At 44.9% G+C, this 20,505-nt stretch overlaps 1 protein-coding gene across 1 annotated transcript in view; it reads left to right on the forward strand.

Annotated features, from left to right (window-relative positions):
• Frmd4a (FERM domain containing 4A) overlaps positions 1-20,505 on the forward strand; it is a 194,090-nt gene that overhangs the window by 114,707 nt on the left and 58,878 nt on the right. The window lies entirely within an intron of this gene.

Genomic DNA, 20,505 nt, shown 5'->3' on the forward strand with positions numbered 1-20,505 from the left:
AGAATGACAGAGCTGGTGTTCAGATCAAAACCTTGGAATATGTACCAAACAAAAAATCTATGAAAACCACTCTGGTGTTAGGAGAGAGAAAGTAGTAATAGTCCATGTGTCACCCCAGATTGCTTTCTAAGGGTCTTAATCTATGACTGAACTTGAAACCCACACTGCATATCTGAGCTTATTGTTCTCTGCCCGGTTAACACCTGTCTTTGGGGTGGGAAGGATTTTCACTCAGTGCATCCGTACATCGTTTAAGTTCTTAGTAAAGATCTTGAACAAATATGAAGGCATTATTTACTAGGAACAATTCAGCAGAAACCTGGTTCTTTGTGGGAATGGATAGTCTTATTTTTGTGGCTGTTTCCAAAACCTGTTTTCATTTTTAGAGGCAAGAAATGACGTGGACCCTGCGTTCTTCTTTTTCCTGTCTTCAGCTTTTGGAGTTGTGGGACCTGCCTATACTCCTTCCTATGGTCTTGCTTCCTGCTCCCTCTGTGCTTTTTCCCATGGATCCATCCTGATGATCTGTGCATTAGCTGCTAAGTTCTCTCTTCTCCTCTTGTTTTCAAAGACTCTTCTCTTTTTCCAGCTAGCTTGACTGATTATTCTGCTTACCCAAGGACACTCCCAAGAGCCTTTTCCTAGTCCTTGTAATATATTCAGCTCTTGCGTGCACATAGGTGGAAGACCTTGGTCGAGGTGGATTGCTGAGGCCCTCGGCAGTTACATCTCCAGCTCTCTCTAAGCGAAGAGATGTTAACAAGTATTCAAATCTGTTCTCGTCAATGCATTGATGTGTGTAAGCCTTCTTCACTTCTCTGATTGCGATCCTAATGAAGACTTGAAAACTAATGGGGTAGTACTTGGTCAATGTAAAGCCCAGGACCAATTATCACTATTATACTATATATATATAATGTTTCATAAATATAATTTATATTTTATTTTAGCACTAGGATAAATTATTAGTAGTATTGTCTAGGCTGGAAAATCTAGAAGAAGCTAGGTGCCTATGGGAAGTTGGGCTGCGTCAGGAAGATGGTAAGAGCTTTGCAGCCCCATGTGAATGGATGGGGGTTGTTTAGGAAAGAGAGAGAGAAGCCAGCTGGAAGCACAGAGATGGGCAGCATGCTATTAGGGGAGCACAGCATACCAGCTGGCAAGGAGGCCCAGAGAGGCCCAGCTCTGACAAGACATAACTTCATACTGTCTAGGCAAGAGGAGGCACAGAGTACAGTGGACTTTTGGTACCCACAAAGAGACCTTTGGTACTCTGCAAAGAATGCTCCATGGAGGACAAACCACTCATGCTTAGGATACACAGAGGTCAGTTCTGTACTGTGGATGTTCCATTCATTCTCCCTTAACACCATCCAACCTCTGCTACAGACAGACATGTCAGCTTTGAACACACCTCCAATTTCCGCTCTTTCCCTTCGATGAAGCACATTCACTTTGAGCTTGCTTTGGGGGGTACCATTTTTGGAGAAACAGATTTTCACAGAATTAAGGGCAAGGAAGCACTCAACAGGTCACACAATGATTTATACACAACTCATGATAACTCAGGACTGCCCAAGCAGGTCCACTGCGCGAATGGAAATTCAGAAATACCTTCTGTAGTAACTTCTTTCTGTTGATTTCTACCACACCTAGTCAAAACCACATGTTACGAATCCACAGATGAGCTGGTTTCATGACACCATTTGCAGCCAAGGGTACACGTCCATGTCGGAGCCTCCCTGACTTGGGACCGTGCCTCTGGCAGCTGCGTAAAGGGTGGATGAAAGAACACAAGGCAAGACCTGAAATCAAGGACATTGTCCTCACAGTGTGGGTCAGGATGGATAGGAGTTTGAGCGTGGCTTTCAGTTAGAGGTTTGGAAGAGGGAAATAGAAAGATGTTTAGAAGGCATTAGTCAACTCTGGTGGAAGAACATTCAGGTAGAGAAGAAGTTCACAAGTACTACCAGGCTTCTTGAATGGCCAAGGCCTAGAGGGGGAAGCCTGGTGGAAGGGTTTCTGAGTGCAGTTTAGGACGGGGCTAGTCTTGAGTCTCGGTATCCTGAGATCTCTCACCGGGAGCATTAGTGTGTTCTCTCAAGGCTCAAGGGTGTGCAGAATTTGTAAACCATGACTGTACCAAGAGATGGAAGCTAGGGAGGGAAAGTAGGGGATGCCCTCCAGAGGCTGGGCAAACTGCACAAGAGGGGTTTCCCCTCCCATCCCCCACCCCTGTGGAGCCTCTCCTTCCTGGCACCTTGAGCCTCCAGGGAATGCTCAGGAAATGGAACAGCGCCCAGCTCTGAGCACTCAGAGACATCTTCAACAGCAGCTGCTTCTCTAGTATGGGCAGCTGTTCTCAGCCCAAGGCAGAGGAGGCCCTCGCTGACACTCTGACCTGGTTAGGGCAGCCAGGTCCTATGGGCTCCTGGAACTAAGGGCCAACATTCAAGTAGAGGCAATGCAGGGTGGAGCCTCCTCTCTAACCCCTCCCTTCCCTCTGAAGGGCTAGGAGGCATTCTCTGGGATTCACAGGCCACCGTGAGCACCAAGCTAAGGCGATCTGCAGCAGTGTTGCCATATGGCCCACTAAAAACACGCCTCCCAAACTCACGAGGGATGGTAGAGGCTGGCTATCCAGAAATGGCAAGACAGCTTGGTCCTTGCTTTCCAAGGGTAAGGATGTAGCTTGTCATTCTGATTTCAGAGTTTACCCTATACCACTGAATTTTTTTATTTTATTTTTATTTTTATTTTTTTGTCAGTTGTGGGGCTTGAACTCTGGGCCTAGGCTCTGTCCCTCAGCTCTTCAGCTCAAGGCAAGTGCTCTACCACTTGAGCCACAGTGCTACTTCCGGTTTTCTGAGTGGTTTATTGGAGATAAGAGTCTCACAGACTTCCCTGCCTGGGCAGGCTTTGAACTAGGATCCTCAGATCTCAGCCTCCTGAGTAGCAGGCTTACAGGTGTGAGCACTGGTGCCCAGCTACCACTGAATTTTTTTTTTCAGTGGCTTTGGGCAGGCGGGTAAAACATGGGACATCCACTTCTAATCACCTTCTACCATCTGCTATCCAGACCTTCAGAACAAGTGGCTTCCTAGACTTACTCAAGCTCAACTCTTGGGTTTCTTTTGTTTTGTTTTGTTTTTGTGGGTGTTTTGTTTTTGGTTTTGTATTGGTCATAGGGTTTGAACTCAGAGCCTGCGCACTGTCCCTTAGCTTTTTTTACTCAAGTCTGGCATGAAGCTCAACTCTTAATGCAAGCCTCTGGACTTGATTTGTTGTTATTTTTTTTTTTTAAATAGCTGGGCATGGTGGGACATGCTTACTGTTCCTGAACATTGGGAGGACCAAGATTGGAGACCAGCCCAGATGAGAGTTAGCGAGATCCTATCTCAAAAACAAGCCAGCTGTGGTGATTTATACCTGTGGTCTCAGATACTTAGGAAGCAGAGGAAACAAGATCTCAGTCTTAGGTTGGCCCCGGCAAAAAGTAGGAAGCCCGATGTGAAAAATTAGAAAGAGAAAGACTGGATTATGATTTTAAGTAACGGAACACTTGCCTAACAAGTGCAAGGCCCTGAGTTTAATTCCCAGTACCAACAGAAGTAAGTGAAGTAAAGCAGAAAAGCAAAACAGAACAACAACAACAAACATGACTTTTTCCCCTTCAGGGTATATGTCATGTCAGGAAGAGCTAGACTTGTGGAAATGTCTCAGAGCCTATAGTTTGGCTTTTGACTATGTTCTAAAGAGTTTAGAAATATTGAACTTCTGAAAACCGACTTCCAGAGTGTTTAGAAAAACATTGAGAAGAATGGCCCCCCGAAAATGTTTAAAAAAAAAAAAAAAGAGCAGCAAAGAATGTTAAAAGCAAAGTTGAACCATGTAATGTCTGCACATTCCCAAGAACAATGACCCTTGCTTGTTGATACGGTACTTTTAAAAATATGAGGAAGCCAAGTATCAGTGTCTCACACCTGTAATCCTAGCTAGGTAGGAGGCTGAGATAAGAGACTCTCAGTTCTGAGCCAGCACAGACAGATAAATCTATAAGAGTGTTATCTCTAACCAACAAAAAAGCCAGAACTGAAGGCATGGTCCAAGTGGTAGAGTACTATCAATGAGCAGAAAGAATAGAGCAAGAGTATGAAGCCCAGAGTTCAATCCTCCATCCCAACACACACACACACACACACACACACACACACACACACACACACACACACACACACACACACACACACACACACACACGAGACTGTGAGGACCCTAAATGGTATCTGAGGATAGGTTGAAGAATTGTTGATAAGCCATCAAATAGCTTCTCATTAGTTCTTAGGAAACCCTACTTCAGTGTTTCACCCAATGACATTTTCCTCCACCTTCTGCCTCCTCCCCATTTCTGAATTCTCACTCTACTCACACACTATGTAACACCTAGAGACATCCTTTTTCATTATTTTATTGTGTCTCTTCTTCCTGTAGTTACTCGACTTGGTAGAGTTTCTGTGTAGCACAAGGTAGTATCATAGGACAGAGCTGATGACTTTGCTGTGTCTGGCTTGGTTTAACGCTGGAGGCAGAAATAGCAAAGTTGTAGTAGGAGAAAAAGAAAAAGAAATTAAAGCTTTCGGCTCTATAGATTATTTTACCCTATTGTAGCCTAGGTTCAGAATTCCTTGTGCAAGGAAACACTGCCTAAATGAGGGGCTAATACTTGACAAGATAGAGCGCTATTGGCATCAGAGAATGATAAGACAGAGTCCCACTGGCATGTGGGTAAAGCTTTTTCTTAGTGTGCACTTATGGCCAAGTACAAAGACTTCAGACGTTAAAAGCGGAAAAGCAACTATCCACAATTAAGTTGGCTGCTCCATAGTTTTTGCCCATTGTACAAGGAAGAGTGTTTCTTTTTTTTATGGCATTTCAGTGATTTTGTTGACTAAATGCTTCTTACCAAGTTTACATCTTAAAGAGTGAGCTTCCTCACTGGGTTCTCCTTCTAACCCCCTAATGGAACAGGAACTTTGAGTGCAGGCTTAGAGATAGGGGTGGGAGTATAAGTTAAAAACCTGCAAGTGCTCCACAATTGGACAGCAGGACAAATGTCTACTTCCTACTGCTTAAAACTATCTGCAGAAAAACTTGAACAGCATAGAGACAGGATTCAGAGTACATCTCTGCCATGGCTCTGTTTGCAGTGCCTCCAAGAATACATCCTTTGCCTTCCTCCTTCAGGCAGGGCTATGTCAGCCTACACATTTTGCAGAAGTACATTGGGCCAAAATTGGCCAGGAGGTTTGGTATTACCAGTTCCGCAACCTGGCAGGAAGGGAAGAAATAGAATGTGTCCATGGAAAGCTTTTGGAAGTGAAACACGTCTTCCACCTGAACCTTGATGTTATATTGATTGCCCAGAAGTTCAGTGGCACCTTGCACTACGTACTCATTCTGTAAGTGTGAGAATGAGCACGTGGCATAAACAACATGGCTTCCTGGTCTGGTGGCAAGGAGTCCAGCTGCCAGAAGCTGCACTTGCAACATAGGCAATGTTTGTCACTCTATCTTCCTTGATTGATGAAAGATATCCTCATCCTGGTGAAGGGAGTGGCTGTCTGTGGTACAACATGCCCTGGGTTCAGATCCCAGGACCACCAAAGAGGGAGAAGAAGGGGAAGAAATGGAGAGAGAGAAAGAGAAAGGAAGGAAGGAAGGTAGGTCTTTTCTTTAAATATAATTTTATTATTTTTTTTTTGTTTATATGGCACTAAGGAGTCAAACCCAAGGTTTCATGCACGCGAGGCAAGCACTCTACCACAAAGCCACATTCCCAGCCCCAAGACTGTTTCTTTTTTGTGTATTGGCCAAGCATGGTGGTATAAGCCTGTCAGCTCAGCTACTCAGGAAATAGAGGTAGGAAGATCCCAGTCCAAAGTGGGCCCAGGAAAACTCATGAGACCTTTTTCTGAAAGTAAAAGGGCTCTCTAGCCCCATGGCTTAAGTAGTAAAAGCCCTAGCCTAGTAAACGTGAGATCTTGAGTTTAATCCCCAACATCATACACACAGACACACACGTACACACGCATATTTCCTCTTTCTTTGATGAAAACATTTGAGTGAAATGCTTATATTTCATATTGAAGAGGTGTCATTTATTAAGTCTGGTCCCAGGGAGCAAAGATATATTTATCTATCTCACTTGGAGCAAGGGTGGCACCCTATGTGGGAAGGGAGGTCTCCCACATCTGTTAGATCAAACCTGGAGGCAGTGCAGAACTCTAATCTCTGTGACATTCAGCCCCTCTTGGCCACTTCAGTCCCAGAGGTGTGGGAAGGTCAGACTGTTCCCCACCAAAGACCCCACTAACTGCCCCATTAGTCCTAAGCGGAGCCCTGTTTCCTGCTGGATGCTTGTATTTTTTACTCTCCGGGACTCGGGATAACCCACAGACAATCAGAAGCTGTGATAAGTTAAAATAGAATTTTTTTCTGAACGGGGCTTGAGAGAGAGAGAAGTCATCCATCATGCAGGCCATGTCTGAGGCTCAAAGCACCAGAGAGCAAATAGGAAGAACGTGATTCACAAAAACCTTCCCAGGCAGAGGATTCAATATCTGTAAATCAGTGCTTACCGATTCAGCGCACTCCTCAGCCTGTATTGAATGAAAGCTCTCCATTGGGAACCAATGGCGACATCAGGCTTTGTTATGTACCCAGCAGACAGCATTTACTTATTTATTTGATGCGTAATTAGGGGGGCTTTTATGTACACTTAGATGCACAATTAGGATCACTACAGGGTCCCTCCTGAGCCATTAGAAAAAGGAACCAGAGAAATTGGCCTGCCCCCATCCCCAATCAGCCAGCGTTGCTTCCTGAGACTCCTTAGAGTATTTCAAAGATGGGGGGGAGGGGGCAACTGAATCTGGGAATTGGCGCCTCAGTGCCACCTCCCCCTTATGCGGGAAGATTTTTGAACTCAATGAGATGATGAGACAGGAAGGGAAAATCATATTTACAGGAAACATAACATTAACCATGGGCTACTTCCCAACAGCATGACCCTGGTAAATTATTCAGTGTGACAAGAATGCTGTTGGTTCATTGCTGACTCCTCAGCTCGGCTTCTCCTTGGATGTGCCTGACTCATTTGCTGGCCACTCAGCCCTCTGATTTGGCCCAGGCCGAGTGCTCACTCATTCCCAGCCTCTGTATTTCCCCATGGCAACCACGCCCTCAGCACTCCAGTCTGTTTAGCATGCTTAGCATTTTGCAGCCTTCCCTCATTCACAGTGTGGGATCAAAGGGCCTCTTCCTCTGGTGCCTTTAGATCCCAAGGCAGGGCTAAGTGGACCTGTCAGAGTTCAGTGCTTGAGGTGACAGAGCGTGGCCATGGGTCATCAAGGGGGAGGAGGAAGGCCTCAAAGCTGGGCAACAGACCTGCTGGATGGATATGGGGGGAGGGCATAGGGAATTACCATAACTTGCCATTTAAAAATAAGAAAGGAGGGCTGGGAAGGTGGCTCAGTGGTAGAGTACTTGCCTTGCATGCATGAGGCCCTGGGTTCAATTCCTCAGTACCACATGAGCAGAAAAATCTAGAAGTGGCAGTGTGGCTCAAGTGGTAGAGCGCTAGCCTTGAGCTAAAGAGCTACGGGACAGCGCCTAGGCCCAGAGTTCAGGCCCCACAACCGACCAAAAAAAAAAAAAAAAGAGTCTCATGGACTTTCCTGCCCAGCCTGACTTTGAACTGTGATCCTCAGATCTCAGCCTCCTGAGTAGCTAGGATTACAGGCGTGAGCCACCAGCGCCTGGCATAACAGACACTTTTTAAAGCACCTTCTATTTTCCTAGATTTCCCAATTCATGCACACACTTCGAGCTGCCAGTTATAGGTGGGACTGTGCTGCTCTACTTTCTAGAAACCCCTTCACTTTTTCATGTCACATGATGCCTGCTCTCAGCCCTGCAGACCCTACAGTAAATGAGATGAGATCCCTGCCCTCTCAGAGTTTACAGTCTAGTGAGAAAGACAGTTAAATTATAACCGTCAATACAGTCAGAGCATTCAGTTGTTATAAAGACCATAAGCTGGGCACCAGTAGCTCATGCCTGTAACCTTAGCTACTCAAGAAGCTGAGATCTGAGGATTGTGGTTCAAAGCCAACCTGGGCACGAAAGTCCTTGAGACTCTTATCTCCAATGAACTTCCAAAAAGCCATAAGTGGAGCTGTGGTTCAAGTGGTAGAGTGCTAGCCCTGAGCAAAAGTGTTCATGGACAGCACCCAGGTTCTGAGTTCAAGCCTCAGGACTGGCACAATAAATTAAATAAATGAACGAATAAATAAATAATCTGAGTAAATTCCCTGAACTTTGAGAAGTTTGTTCCACAGACAAATGACAAGGAACTCTCTAGCATTCTCTATTGTCATGTTTTGTTATAGAGCTATTTGAGTCTGTCATAATCAAATTCCAAGAGCAGTTAAACCTGGTTTGCTTTTATTTATTTATTGGCTGGTTGGTACTGAGTTTCGAACTCAAAGCCTTGCATTTGCTAAGCAGGTATCCTACCACATGAGCCTCACACCCAGCCCTCAGTTATACCTTGTTAAATATAAATTTAAAACTTAAAAAAAAAAAGTGCCTTATAAACCAGTTCCACTCAGTGGTCCAAAGTAAATCATAAAGGAGAATTTCGTTGTTATTGATTCACTTCCAGATAACTGAATTTGCTTCTCTGTGTATCTGTGAAATGGAGACCGAAAGATGCAGGCTAGATCTTGATGTCTAATTTTCTCCTTCTTGAGTAGATTTCCCTTTGGGAGAGTTTCCCAACCCCTCCCCCTCCCCACCCCTAAGATAAAAGCATTGTTGCCCTTGGCATAGCAAATATCGTTACAGTCTCATTTATACTGAACGTGAGAGGCGGGATGGTCTTGAAGAGCAAACAATGTCTCTTTGTTCCGAGGCTTTTCTTTCCTGGTTATTGGATCTGGGAACCCGGGGTCCCTTGGTTCCCACAGGTTCTGGTGGGAGCCTTTCTGAGCCCGGTCCTGAGTAAGCGATGCTTTCTGAGGCACCAGCTTCTGTTTTTATTTTCTTGTTCAAGCGCCTGCTCTGGCAGATTGTCACCTTTGAGAAGGCTGATCTGTCTCTGAGCAGGAAAACACAAACAGCATTGCCTCACAGTGAGTTAGTTATCTGCGGAAAAATCTTAAGAGAGAAGCTAAGGTGGGTGAGACTTCCCTTGCAAAAGGGGAATTAAGGAGAAACAGATTTGAATCTCTCGCTCCCAGGGTGACATTCTTGGAGGAGGTCCGTCCCTTTGTCTTTGAAAATGCCTCCACACAGTTGTGAGGATCCATCTCCAAGCCTGACATCCTGGCCCTGCCTGGAGCACTTAGGTGTCCAGGTGAGTTGGTCAAGATAGTTGTAGCTCCAATTTTGCAAGTCAGAGTCATTTCCCTAAGTGTGGATTTCTTCCCTGTTGGAGCAGTTGATAAAGCTGTCAAGAATCTAGTGATTGGGGGAGGTAATCTTGAAACTTAAAATACAAAGAGGAATGTCATTTTCACACCAGAAAGGGATAATAAAGAATGAAGGGGAAAAAAATGAGCCTTTTTTTTTCTTTTTGCTGAAGACATTGTTAGCAGGGAGACGATACCAGTTTCTAAGTGGCTAATCTCCTTGAGCTAAAGCCACTGTACTAACCCACACTAGATCTGATTTGATGATCAAAAGCAGTTTTTCTCCCCCATCCCATGTCTGTTGTGGCATGTGGTTTCCTAGGGTCTTACCTCATCCCCACACAATGCCAGGGATCCTAGCCTTCTAACCATCTCTGCCATTGGTTAGCATAGGCACCGGCATTAAAAACAAACAAACAAAAAGTCGTATAAATAGCCCTATTGGTTGCATGGATAGTACAGGTCAGACACACATTGGGTATTTATACCATGCAAATAAACACCCTGCCAGACTGACACAGCAGCTCCCTGGAGACTAGCTGACTTCTAAATAGCTCTGCAGACCCAGATTCCCACTGCTGTAGGAGTCCTGTTGACCTTGGATGCGATTTGAAGGAGCAAGTCAAAACCAAATGCTATTGTTGGATCCCAAACCACCAGAGAAGAACATCCAATACCCTCACTCAGCCCAAAAGGAACTATGAACCAGTAGTGACTTATGAACAGATTTGGGTTTTCTGGTATCAAAACCAAAGACTTTGCTGAGGATCATAAGGATATTGACCTGAGTGTAAAACTCTTGAGACTCAAGGGTAAATCTTTGCTATCTCACATTGTTCCTTTTCATGTATTCTTCGCTGGCCCCTCGATAAAACCAAAGGAGTCCCATGGCTCCTCCTCACTCCCACAGCAAAGGGCGACACAGTCACTCCAAATAGCAAAGGAAGCTTTTATGAAGGAATTAAGATGCGCTTTAAGACAGTGCAAGTTCCTGAAGCGGTCCTGACCAATTAGCTATAACAAAGTACCTGAGATGATCAACTTATAAGGAGGAAAGATCAATTTTGATTTCAGTGCTGGCGGTTCCTGGAGTCCATGATCCATTGCTTTGGGGCCTGTGATGAGGCAGCATGCAATGGTACAGAGTACAGGGTGGATCCAAACCACTCACCTCATCACCAGCAAGGGACAGAGAAGAAGAGAAAGGGAGAAGTATGTCAGTCTCCTTCAAAGGTGCATTCCCAATAACCTAAAGTCCTCTCCCTAACCTAACCTCTTAAAGGTTCTGCCACCTCCCAGTAGCACTACCCTGGGAACATGGGCCTTGGGGGGAAATTCCAGATAGAAACCTCCAACCCATATCCCTTCTCCCAAGCAGACTCACCTCACCTGACTTCCAGGCCTGCTCTCCCCGGTGATTCTAATGACCGACCCCTCATTTGAGGGGAACAGAATGCTCAAGGCACACCCCTCGCCCCCTGTAACAGTGCTCTCAGTTTCCACTTTCATGAACATGTTACACCCCAAATGTGCATCAGGATTTTCCAAGTCATCTAAACATAAGGTATTTAAAATTGTGATTTTTTTTTAAATTTACATAACAAAGTTGGCCATCTTAAGCCATTTCTCCGTGCACAGTTGAGTGGTCATGTGTGTGTATTCAGTGTTTTGGAACAGATCTACAGGACTGTCTTCATCTTGTAAAACTGAAACTTTGGACTCATCTTCCCCTCCTCTTTCTTCTTCCTGTTCTACTTGGACTCTTCTAGAGTCCCTATATAAGTGCAATAGAAGTATTTATAATTTTGCGACCATCTGATGTTGTTTGCTTGTGCCTAGACTGGAGCTTGAACTCAGTGCCTGGGTGCTATCCCTTAGCCTTTTTCCTCAGGGCTGGCTCTCTACTACTTGAGCCACACAGATCCACTTCTGGTTTTTTGCCCATGAATTGGAGATAAGAGTCTACATAAGATGACTTCCAACTATAATCCTCAAATCTCAGCCTCTTGAGTAACTAGGGTTACAGGGGTGAGCCACTGGCATATGGCAAACATGGGGCTTTAATACTCAAACCAGGATATTTTTTGGGGGTGGCCCAGTTGTGGGGCTTGAACTCTGGGCCTGGGCGCTGTCCCTCAGCTCTTCAGCTCAAGGCTAGCGCTCTACCACTTGAGCCACAGCGCCACTTCCGGCTTTTTTTCTTTTTGCTTATGTGGTGCTGAGGAATCGAACCCAGGGCCTCGTGCATGCAAGGCAAGCGCTCTACCACTGAGCCACCTTCCCAGCCCCAGGATATTTTTTTTAAGTGAACAAAGGGCAGTGGGTAACAATTGGGTGACAGTATCAGACACACTTGAATGCCAACAAAGGCACAGGTCACTGTGTCTTACCAGTTTGTTAATCTTCCTACCACACTCCCCTTTGCTATGGGACAGTCAATGCTCTTTAGTGGCATTGCGCATCTTGTATCAGCCAGCACATCTACTGGACAATCCTTGGCTCTAAAGTTTTAAAAGTGATATTATCCGTAAGTCATGGCAAGTGTTTGTGGGTCAGTGACAAGAGGACCCTGCCAGTGAAACCCTTTCCCTAACCTTTGCCAGAAGTGTTTTCTGGTGACTGTTTGGGCTTTTGCATATCTCTCTACCAGTCCTTAAACACTGGCATCTAATTAGCATCCCCCCCCCACACACACACTAAGTGTGCTTAGCCTCTTGCAATGGCTGTTGCTGTTCTAGCCTTTGCTTTTTTTATTTGTTGTGTTTTTGTGCCAGTCCTGAGGCTTGAACTTGAGTTCAAGTTTTTTTGCTTAAGCTAATGTTCTATCACTTGAGCCACAGCTCTATTTCAGGCTTTTTTGTAGTTTATTGGAGATAAGAGTCTCATGGACTTTCCTGCCTGGGCTGGCTTCAAACCATGATCCTCACTCTCCGCTCACAGGTGTGTGAGTCACCAGTGCCTTCTTTGTTCCCAACATTTTAATAGAAAGACCAAAAGCCAGAATGTTTCTGGGTTCCAGACTCTTTAGGTTGAACTAGGAACCAAATCCCAGCCCTACGGTTGGTAAGCGTGACATGTCACAGCCAAGTGAATTTCCTATGTGTGCGTGTGTGCATTTGTCAGTACATAATGAGTTTATATTTGAGCTTTGAAAACTCATTTAAAAAAATTAAGCCTAGTCAATGGCCAGGTTTCTCACTAGCAAAGTGAAAGATGGCTTGGTTACACAGCAGTAGAAGAGAATGTCACCCCAAGACTCCCTACTATGGCTGCCTTTGTACTGATGGCTAGGGGAAGTAAGTTATGATCCATGGGGCTCCCTGGATGAGGAGTTCTTCCTCTACAAGGGTGGACCAGCTTCTTACATAGGGAAAAAGGCGCCGTGGAGAATTAGGAGCTTCTCCTTTGTAGTGAGTAACTGGCTTCTTTAAGTACTTTACTGAGTTCTAATCAAAGTCCATCATGGACCCAGGTTGATGAAATCTATGGTTTGGTAGTCGGGACAGCGAACAGTCCACAAAGAACTTCAGATCACCTCTCTTTCTTCCAGAAAGTGCTAGGTACATACTTATCTAGGCTAGATTTTTCCTTTCCTGGTTTTGTTTTGTGGTACTAGTGATTAGACCCAGGGCCTTGTTCTTACCCTTTGAGTTACACCCTTAGTCCTTTTGTTTTTATGTATTTTGTTTTTGAGATAGCAGTTTATAACTTTATCTAGGCTGATCTTGGATTCAAGATCCTCTTGCCTCTACTTCCCAAGTATCTGGGAATTATAGGTTATGCACCACTATGCATGGTTTCTGGGAATTTTATATGAATGAAATCGTGCAATATGTAGCCTTTCATGTCTGAGTCATTCACTTAGAATAAGGTTTTCAAGTGCCATCCACACTGTGGTCTCTTCCTTTTTCGTGTCAGGGTAATATGCCATGGTTCGTTGATGTTTACTTCAACATTTTCTACAACAGTGTATGCTCACACAAACTCACACGGGGCCTTTGCACCTGCTGGAGTCCATCACATAGTTGCAGTTGCCTTTCTGGTATTTATTCAGATGTCATCTTAAGGTGTTCCCTGACAACCCTGCTAATAATGGCCACCTTGTCTGCCTTCTTGCCTGTTTTACATTTATCCTGAGACACTGTTATCCTCTAACTCACCGTGCCTTATGGTTTTGTGGTTGTTGTTTATTTCTTATTTGTTTGCCTCGTCCTTCAGAAGGATGTACAAGGTGGTTTTATTTAGTACTGCATCCTTGGAGTCTAGTACAGTGCCTGACTTGGGGTAGATGCTCGGCAAATGAAAGCATGCAAGCCGAGAGTCTAATGCCACATCTTCACCCACCACGAAGGTTAAACAGGTCTGCAAGTAGGTGGGGAATGGCCTCAAAGATTGGAATGCGCATAACTCATAGGGAAGAGCAAGACATTTGTAAGGGAGAAGGAGGAGGAAGGAGGCTCTGTACCTTTTTACAGCTTTGATTTGTTGATGAAAAGCATAAAATATTGCTCCCATCTGGGCTCTGCTTTGATTTTACTTATTGTCTGTTAGCGCAAAAGGCAGCTGTAAGCTAACGGTAATAAGGTGTCAAGAGCTCATAGCTGGTGTCCTGCAGATTGCTGGACACTTCTGGTTCACCTGGATTCCTCCTGTTTTTTCCAAGCAGGAACTGTTAGGCTAGGAAACCCTGACTGTCAAATCCTGGAACTCGTGCTCTTGAGATGTTAGCACCTTGTTTCTGCTGAATTGTGCAATGCTTAGGGAACGCTAGAAGATCCCCCCCTCCCTGTTTTTTTCTTCTTTCATTCATTTGTTCTTTTCTTTTTTTTTTCTTTTTTTTGGGGGGGCCCGGTCATGGGGCCTGAACTCTGGGCCTGGGCGCTGTCCCTCAGCTCTTCAGCTCAAGGCTAGCGCTCTGCCACTTGAGCCACAATGCCACTTCCAGCTTTTTTTATTTTTGCTTATTTATGTGGTGCTGGGGAATCGAACCCAGGGCCTCAGGCATGCAAGGCAAGTGCTTTACCACTGAGCCACCTTCCCAGCCCATCATTTGTTCTTTTCTTTTTCAAGGATTTATTTCTTTCTTTGTCAGTCATGGGACTTGAACTCATGGCCTAGGTGCTGACTCTGAGCAATTCTTGCTCAAGGCTAGTGCTCTAACCACTTTGAGCCACAGCACCATTTCCAGTTTTTGAGTGGTTAGTTGGAGATGAATCTCATGATAATTTTTCTGCTTAGGTTGGCTTCGAACCATGGTCCTCAGATTTCGGCCACCTGAGTAAGTTTAGGATTACAGGTATGAGCCTGGCTTGATCATTGCTTTGAGAGAGGGATATATATGATGATCTGGGAAAGCTAGCCTCAAGAGAGGCACGGGGAGCTCCAGAGGCCAGGGTTGGCCCTTGTGAGAAGGAGGCTGTTCTAGGCAGCCTGCTGAGAAGACCCCAGTTGTCCTGTGGTCCTGTCAACTCCCCTGTCCCCCAAATGATAGAGTCTCAAAAATCCAAAATAAGCTGATCTACCACACCAGGATTCCCCTAGGGCAAAAGGGTAGAAAGCAGCACTTTAAATGGGACCGGCCTTTCTGGAAAGACTGGAATGCTGGACTTTGTGTCACCACCAGACATGTCCCCTTCTTACTGGGATGTCTGTGCTCCAGCCAGAGGATGCCTGGAGGGAGAGCATCAGAGTCCACAGGTCTGCACGCAGCAAGCCTCCTTCCGCCAGCTGGACTGTCAGACCCACCCAGGAGAAAGCCCAGGCCACGCCCTCTCCTTCCTGCCCGTAACCCCCCAGGGTAGTGCATGCAGCCTGCAGGATGGAAAGCAAGCTGCAGACCTGGCTCTCCGCCTCCATCACTCCCTGGCTCAGGGTCCAGTGGAGAAGCCAGAGCTCACCCCTGAAATCTGAGCCGCACGCAGGTGCTTCCTTCTAGGCCCACCGTGGGTCTACAGGGCCTTCCCGGACTCCACAAAATGGGGGGAGGAGGCCAAGGAATTCTGGAAGAACCAGGAGTTCTGAGTGTGGACACACTGCTATTAAAGTGATTCCCCCAACAGCCCTTGCTGCTTGTTCCTTGTCTTTGTATTTTGTTTTTCACAGATAAAACTAAAGGTAGAATACTGTCATCTTATCTTTTTGAAGTGTGATAGCTTTTGGGTTATTTTAGTTTTTTTTTTTGCTTGATTATTGCTTTGTTTTGTTCCACTGGGAATTGAAACCAGGGCCTTGAGCTCAAGTATCACTTGAGCCACATACTCCAATTTTCATTTTACTCTGTGTGTGTGTGTGTGTATGTGTGTGTGTGTGTGTGTGTGTGTGTGTGTGCACGCACACACATGCATGTGTGCCAGTACTAAGCCTTGACCTCGGGGCCTCAAACTCCTACCACTCTATTTTGCTCAAGGCTGGTGCTCTACCATTTGAGCTATACCTTCAGTTCTAGCTTTTTACTAATTAATTGAAGGTAAGAGACTTACTGATTTGCCTTCCCTGGCTGGCTTCAAATCTTGATCCTCAGATCTCAGCCTCCTGAGTAGCTAGGATTTACAGATCTGAGCCACTGGCACGCAGCTTTGTTTTTATTTTACTTTTGAGGTAGAGTCTTACTAATTTTGCCTGGGCTGACCTCAAACAGCGGCCTTCCTACCTCCATCTCCTGAGTGGCTGGCAGTATAAGCACTTCATACTTTAGTTACCAGAGATAAGTTGTATTTCGCTTAGGCCAGTTACCAATCCATTCTCTGCCATCCATCTCTGTCTTCACTGGGGTCGATGAACCTCCATGAGGGGATCAGGACATTTCTGTGATGCTCCCGTGTGTGAGACAACTGGCAACCTACCCCCTAAAAATAGAAAAATGCTACTTTTTTTCTACTGAAAATCTGTCCTCCGAAGCAGTCCAACTGTGCAACAACAACAAAAAAACCACTTTGCAGGTTCGTTGTATGCACATATTGAAAGGTCATAATGCATCCCATTTTTAAAAAGCACTCAAGAAATAAAAAGGGGCCGGATAAGAAAGAGCAATGGAGGGGGGTGAATATGACCAAACTGTATTTTACGCATATATAGAAATGTCACAATGCAACCCATCACTTTGGACAATTAATATGTAGCCATAAAATAATTTTTAAAACCACTTTTGGCAGTCCAAAACCAGATGTTCTTGCTAAGGCGTGAGAAATGACCCATCATAATTCTCTCCCCAGCTGTACCAAGTGCTTTGCAGAGTCATTAATACTAGCCAACTTTAAAGCATTGCATGGAAGGCACAGTACACTGGGTGCAGTTTTCCTCAAGGAAAACTGAGCACCTGCCGAGCCAGGTGCTGGTGGCTCACACCTATACTCCTAAGTACTCAGGAGGCTGAGTCTGAGGATCGAGGTTTGAAGACAGCCCAGGCAAGAAAGTCCAAGAGACTCTTCAATTAACCTTCCACAAAATGAAAGTGAAGATGTGGCTCAAGTGGAATAATGCCCAGGCCCCAAGTTCAAGCCTTAGGACTGGCACCAAAAAAAAAGAGGGAGTAGATATTACAGCAGCCCTCCTCAGCACCCCTTTAAAGTATTTACATATGCCACAGCTTTTCTGCTCAAGTCATTCTGCAAGAGAAGCCAAGGTGCACTGGAGAAAATAACAGAGAGACAAGCCTCTGGGGAAAGGATAGAAAGAAGCCAAGTGCCACAGGGAAAAATAAAATGGCCTGTTTCTCTATCGGCTCATTGTAAAGACTCGTTAACCTCTTTCTTTTCACTTCCTAATGATCTTAAGCCAAAGAAAGCTAAAAGGTTTTTGATGGGGTATAAAAAAAAAAAAGAGGCCATCCATTAAAGGGTCGAGGCTGGTGCTCTGGGTATCTGTCATTGGATTAACTACATCAATTTGGAGCTCCTGTTGTCTGACAGAGAGAGGAAGGCAGCTGGGGGTGGGGGAGCATCTTGAATTGCATTAGGTCTGGCTGCAGAGAAAACTTAGGCATTGTTTGGTTTGCTGGCTCTGTGTTGGTCTCTGCAGAAAATAGACTCTGGGAGGCTTGTTGCAGGATGGGTGATACAGGGTGTACATCCTCAGCTTATCTCTTGGGATGATGGTTTTTGTATTTTGGAGGGCAGTGTTGGCCTATTCTGCTCTGATTAACACTGAGTTAGGCTACAGTAGGATTCAAACTTCTCAGTCATCAAGTGGTCAAAGCAGATTCTGGTCAGAATGCAGCCTGTGGATGAATTAGCTGGGTAAATAAGAAAGTACAGCAAACTAGCTAAACATGTAAGCACTTGGGTAGACTTGCACTTGCAAGGTTTAAAAAAGAAAAAACAGTGGAGCAAAAAATGGCTCTTATTGGTTTAGGATTTGTTGTTGTTTGTTTTTGTTTTGACAGTAGCTCAAACTGTCCTGGTTTAGCCACCCAAGTGCCAGGATTATAGGCCTGTATCAAAGAAAATTGCACAAACCTGTACCTTGGGCTAATAGTTGCTCAAAGTAAGACCTGTGTTTATTTATCTTTACATTAAGAATAACATAGTATAAACAATGCAAGGGAACAGTCTTAAGGATACCTAACATTTATTAAGTTCTGTGTACCAGGCACCATTTGAAGCATTTGGTATGCATTCATTCACTCAGTGCAGCAGCCCTCTGTGCAAAGTGTTGTTTTAGTAGTTATTTCAAAGATGAAAAGGTAGATACAAGGACTGCTAAAGATAAGAGTTGGGCATGATGGTACATGCATTTTAATCCAAGCGATTACAGAAGGACGTAGGAAGATCATGATTTGAGGCTGGCCACAGGCAAAAAAAAAAAAAAAAGAGACCCTACCTAAATAATAACAATGGAGAGAGAGAAAAAGAGAACTAGGATTCTAGCACTTGCCTAGCAATAATGAAACCCCGAGTTCAAATCCCAGTAGCACTAAAATATCATTTAAATTTTCAAGGCGTATAGCCACTGTGGAAGTGGCAGGTAGTATAACTATTCTGTACTATCTCTCAAAAATAGAAAATGTTTAAAGCCAGTGATTTTTATTTTTAAATTCAATAGAGAAGCCGGATGCTGGTGGCTCACACCTGTAATCCTAGCTATTCCGGAGGCTGAGATCTGATGATTGTGGTTCAGAGCCAGCCCAGGCAGGAAAGCCCATGAGATTCTTCAATGAACCACCAAAAAGCTAGAAGTAGAGCTGAGGCTCAAGGGTTGGGCATGAGGGTACATGAAAGAGTGCTAGCCTAGCTTTGAGTACAAAAAAAAAAAGCTCAGGGACAGCGCCCAGGCCCTGAGTTCAAGCCCTAGAAGTAGCATGCACACACGCGTGCACACGCACACACACACAAAAGCAATGTGGTGATTTCTAGATCTACAGGGCTGACTTGACCTATGCTGGGAATGTGGGGTCACCTACATACCCTATTTTAGGGAGCTGGGATGGAGAGAGACTTAACAGGATCATTGTCAAGCCAGGGTTTTGCTCCTAAAAACAAGGAGCCATTTGGTATGCAAATCAGTAGTGACAGCCAGGAGTGTGAATTATTTGGGGCAAAAGCTTGAGACCTAGCTTGTCCAAGTGGCACAACACAAGTGTTTCTTTAAAGTCTGGAGTGGAACAGTGACAAGGTACAGCTCTACCATGAAGCTGTTTCTATAGTATGAACAGGCTATTTTATGTGTTCCGGTCGTCCCTGCTGGATTATAAATTCCTTACAAGTACAGTTGTTCCTCAGCGTCTGTGGGAAAATGGTTCTAGAACCTTCTTCAGATACCAAACTCTGAGGCTGCTCAAGACCCTTATGCAGCTGTGGTTTGTATTCACTTACCTTGTGCATGTCGTGTGTGGGCCTGGGTGCATGCTAATACTGAGCTCTGTCTCTGAGGTTTTTTTTACTCTACCACTTGAGCCACAGCTCCACTTCCAGCTGTTTGTTGGTTAATTGGAGATAAGAGTCTTACAGTGTTTTCTGCCTAGGCTACCTTCAAACTTTGATCCTCAAGTGTCAGCCTCTTGAGTAGCTAGGATTAGGGGCACCCAGCCTTGTCCATGCTTTTAATCCTATCTCTAGATGGTTTCTGATAGCTGAGACTATGTGAATGTTGTGTAAGTGGTTGTTACACTGTATTATCTGGGGAAATGATGACAAGTAAAAGGTCTCTATGTGTGCACTAAAGGCATACTTTTCTCTCAAATATTTTCAGTCTTTGGTTGCTTCAATCAGGAGATGTTGACAGTGGAAGTGTCATGCTCCCCCCCCCCCCCACTTTTGGCATATGACAGCACACAGGAGTCACCCACTATTTGGATGGTTAGACAGATAATGAAGATAAGGGTGTTGCTACACCTTAATGCCTGAAGAACTGGCTTCAGCCCTCTGCTTCATCCTGCTTTTGTACACCTGCTTCCGTTTTCACTAAAACTAGTTGAGCCACTATAGCAAAGCCCATCCAGAAGTTGGCCACTGGTAGGTCATGCCTGTCATACTAACTATTCAAGAGAATCAGAGTTCGAAGCAAGCCCAGGCAGAAAACTCTGAAAGACTCCTATCTCCAGTTAACCAGCAAAGACTTGGAAGTGGAAGTGTGCTCAAGTGGTAGAGTGCCAGGCTTGAGTGAAAAAGCCAAGCAAGAGTTCATGTCTCAATGCTGGCAGCAGACAGTCCATGACAAAAATCCCCTGCCAGCCCTGCCCAGCCCAGCCATGGTGTCTTCAGTGGCACTTCCTATTTCAAACTCCAGCTGGTTCATGGTCAGCCACTTCCTCCTTTTGTCCTACAGATGGGTAGAAACTCGTTTTTATTTGCTGAATGTACAAATAAACCTGGCCATTCCTGAGCAGGCAGTCTGCTTGAGGAAAGGGGAAAGAGCAGAAGTGAAATACAGAAGTGGATCTTTTTTTTTTCTTTTTTCTTCTTTTAGTCTGTGTGTTCTGAGCTTGGAGATTATTCCTGTCTGCAAGTCTTAATTCTTCTCATGAGAGAATTCCTTCCTGGTGTTTGGAAAGGGCCCAGCCTTGCTCAGACCACCAAAGCCTGGTCACTTGCAGAAG

The sequence above is a fragment of the Dipodomys spectabilis genome, unplaced genomic scaffold (genome assembly GCF_019054845.1).
Source record: "Dipodomys spectabilis isolate Male_0828 unplaced genomic scaffold, ASM1905484v1 ptg000096l, whole genome shotgun sequence".
NCBI lineage: Eukaryota > Metazoa > Chordata > Mammalia > Rodentia > Heteromyidae > Dipodomys > Dipodomys spectabilis.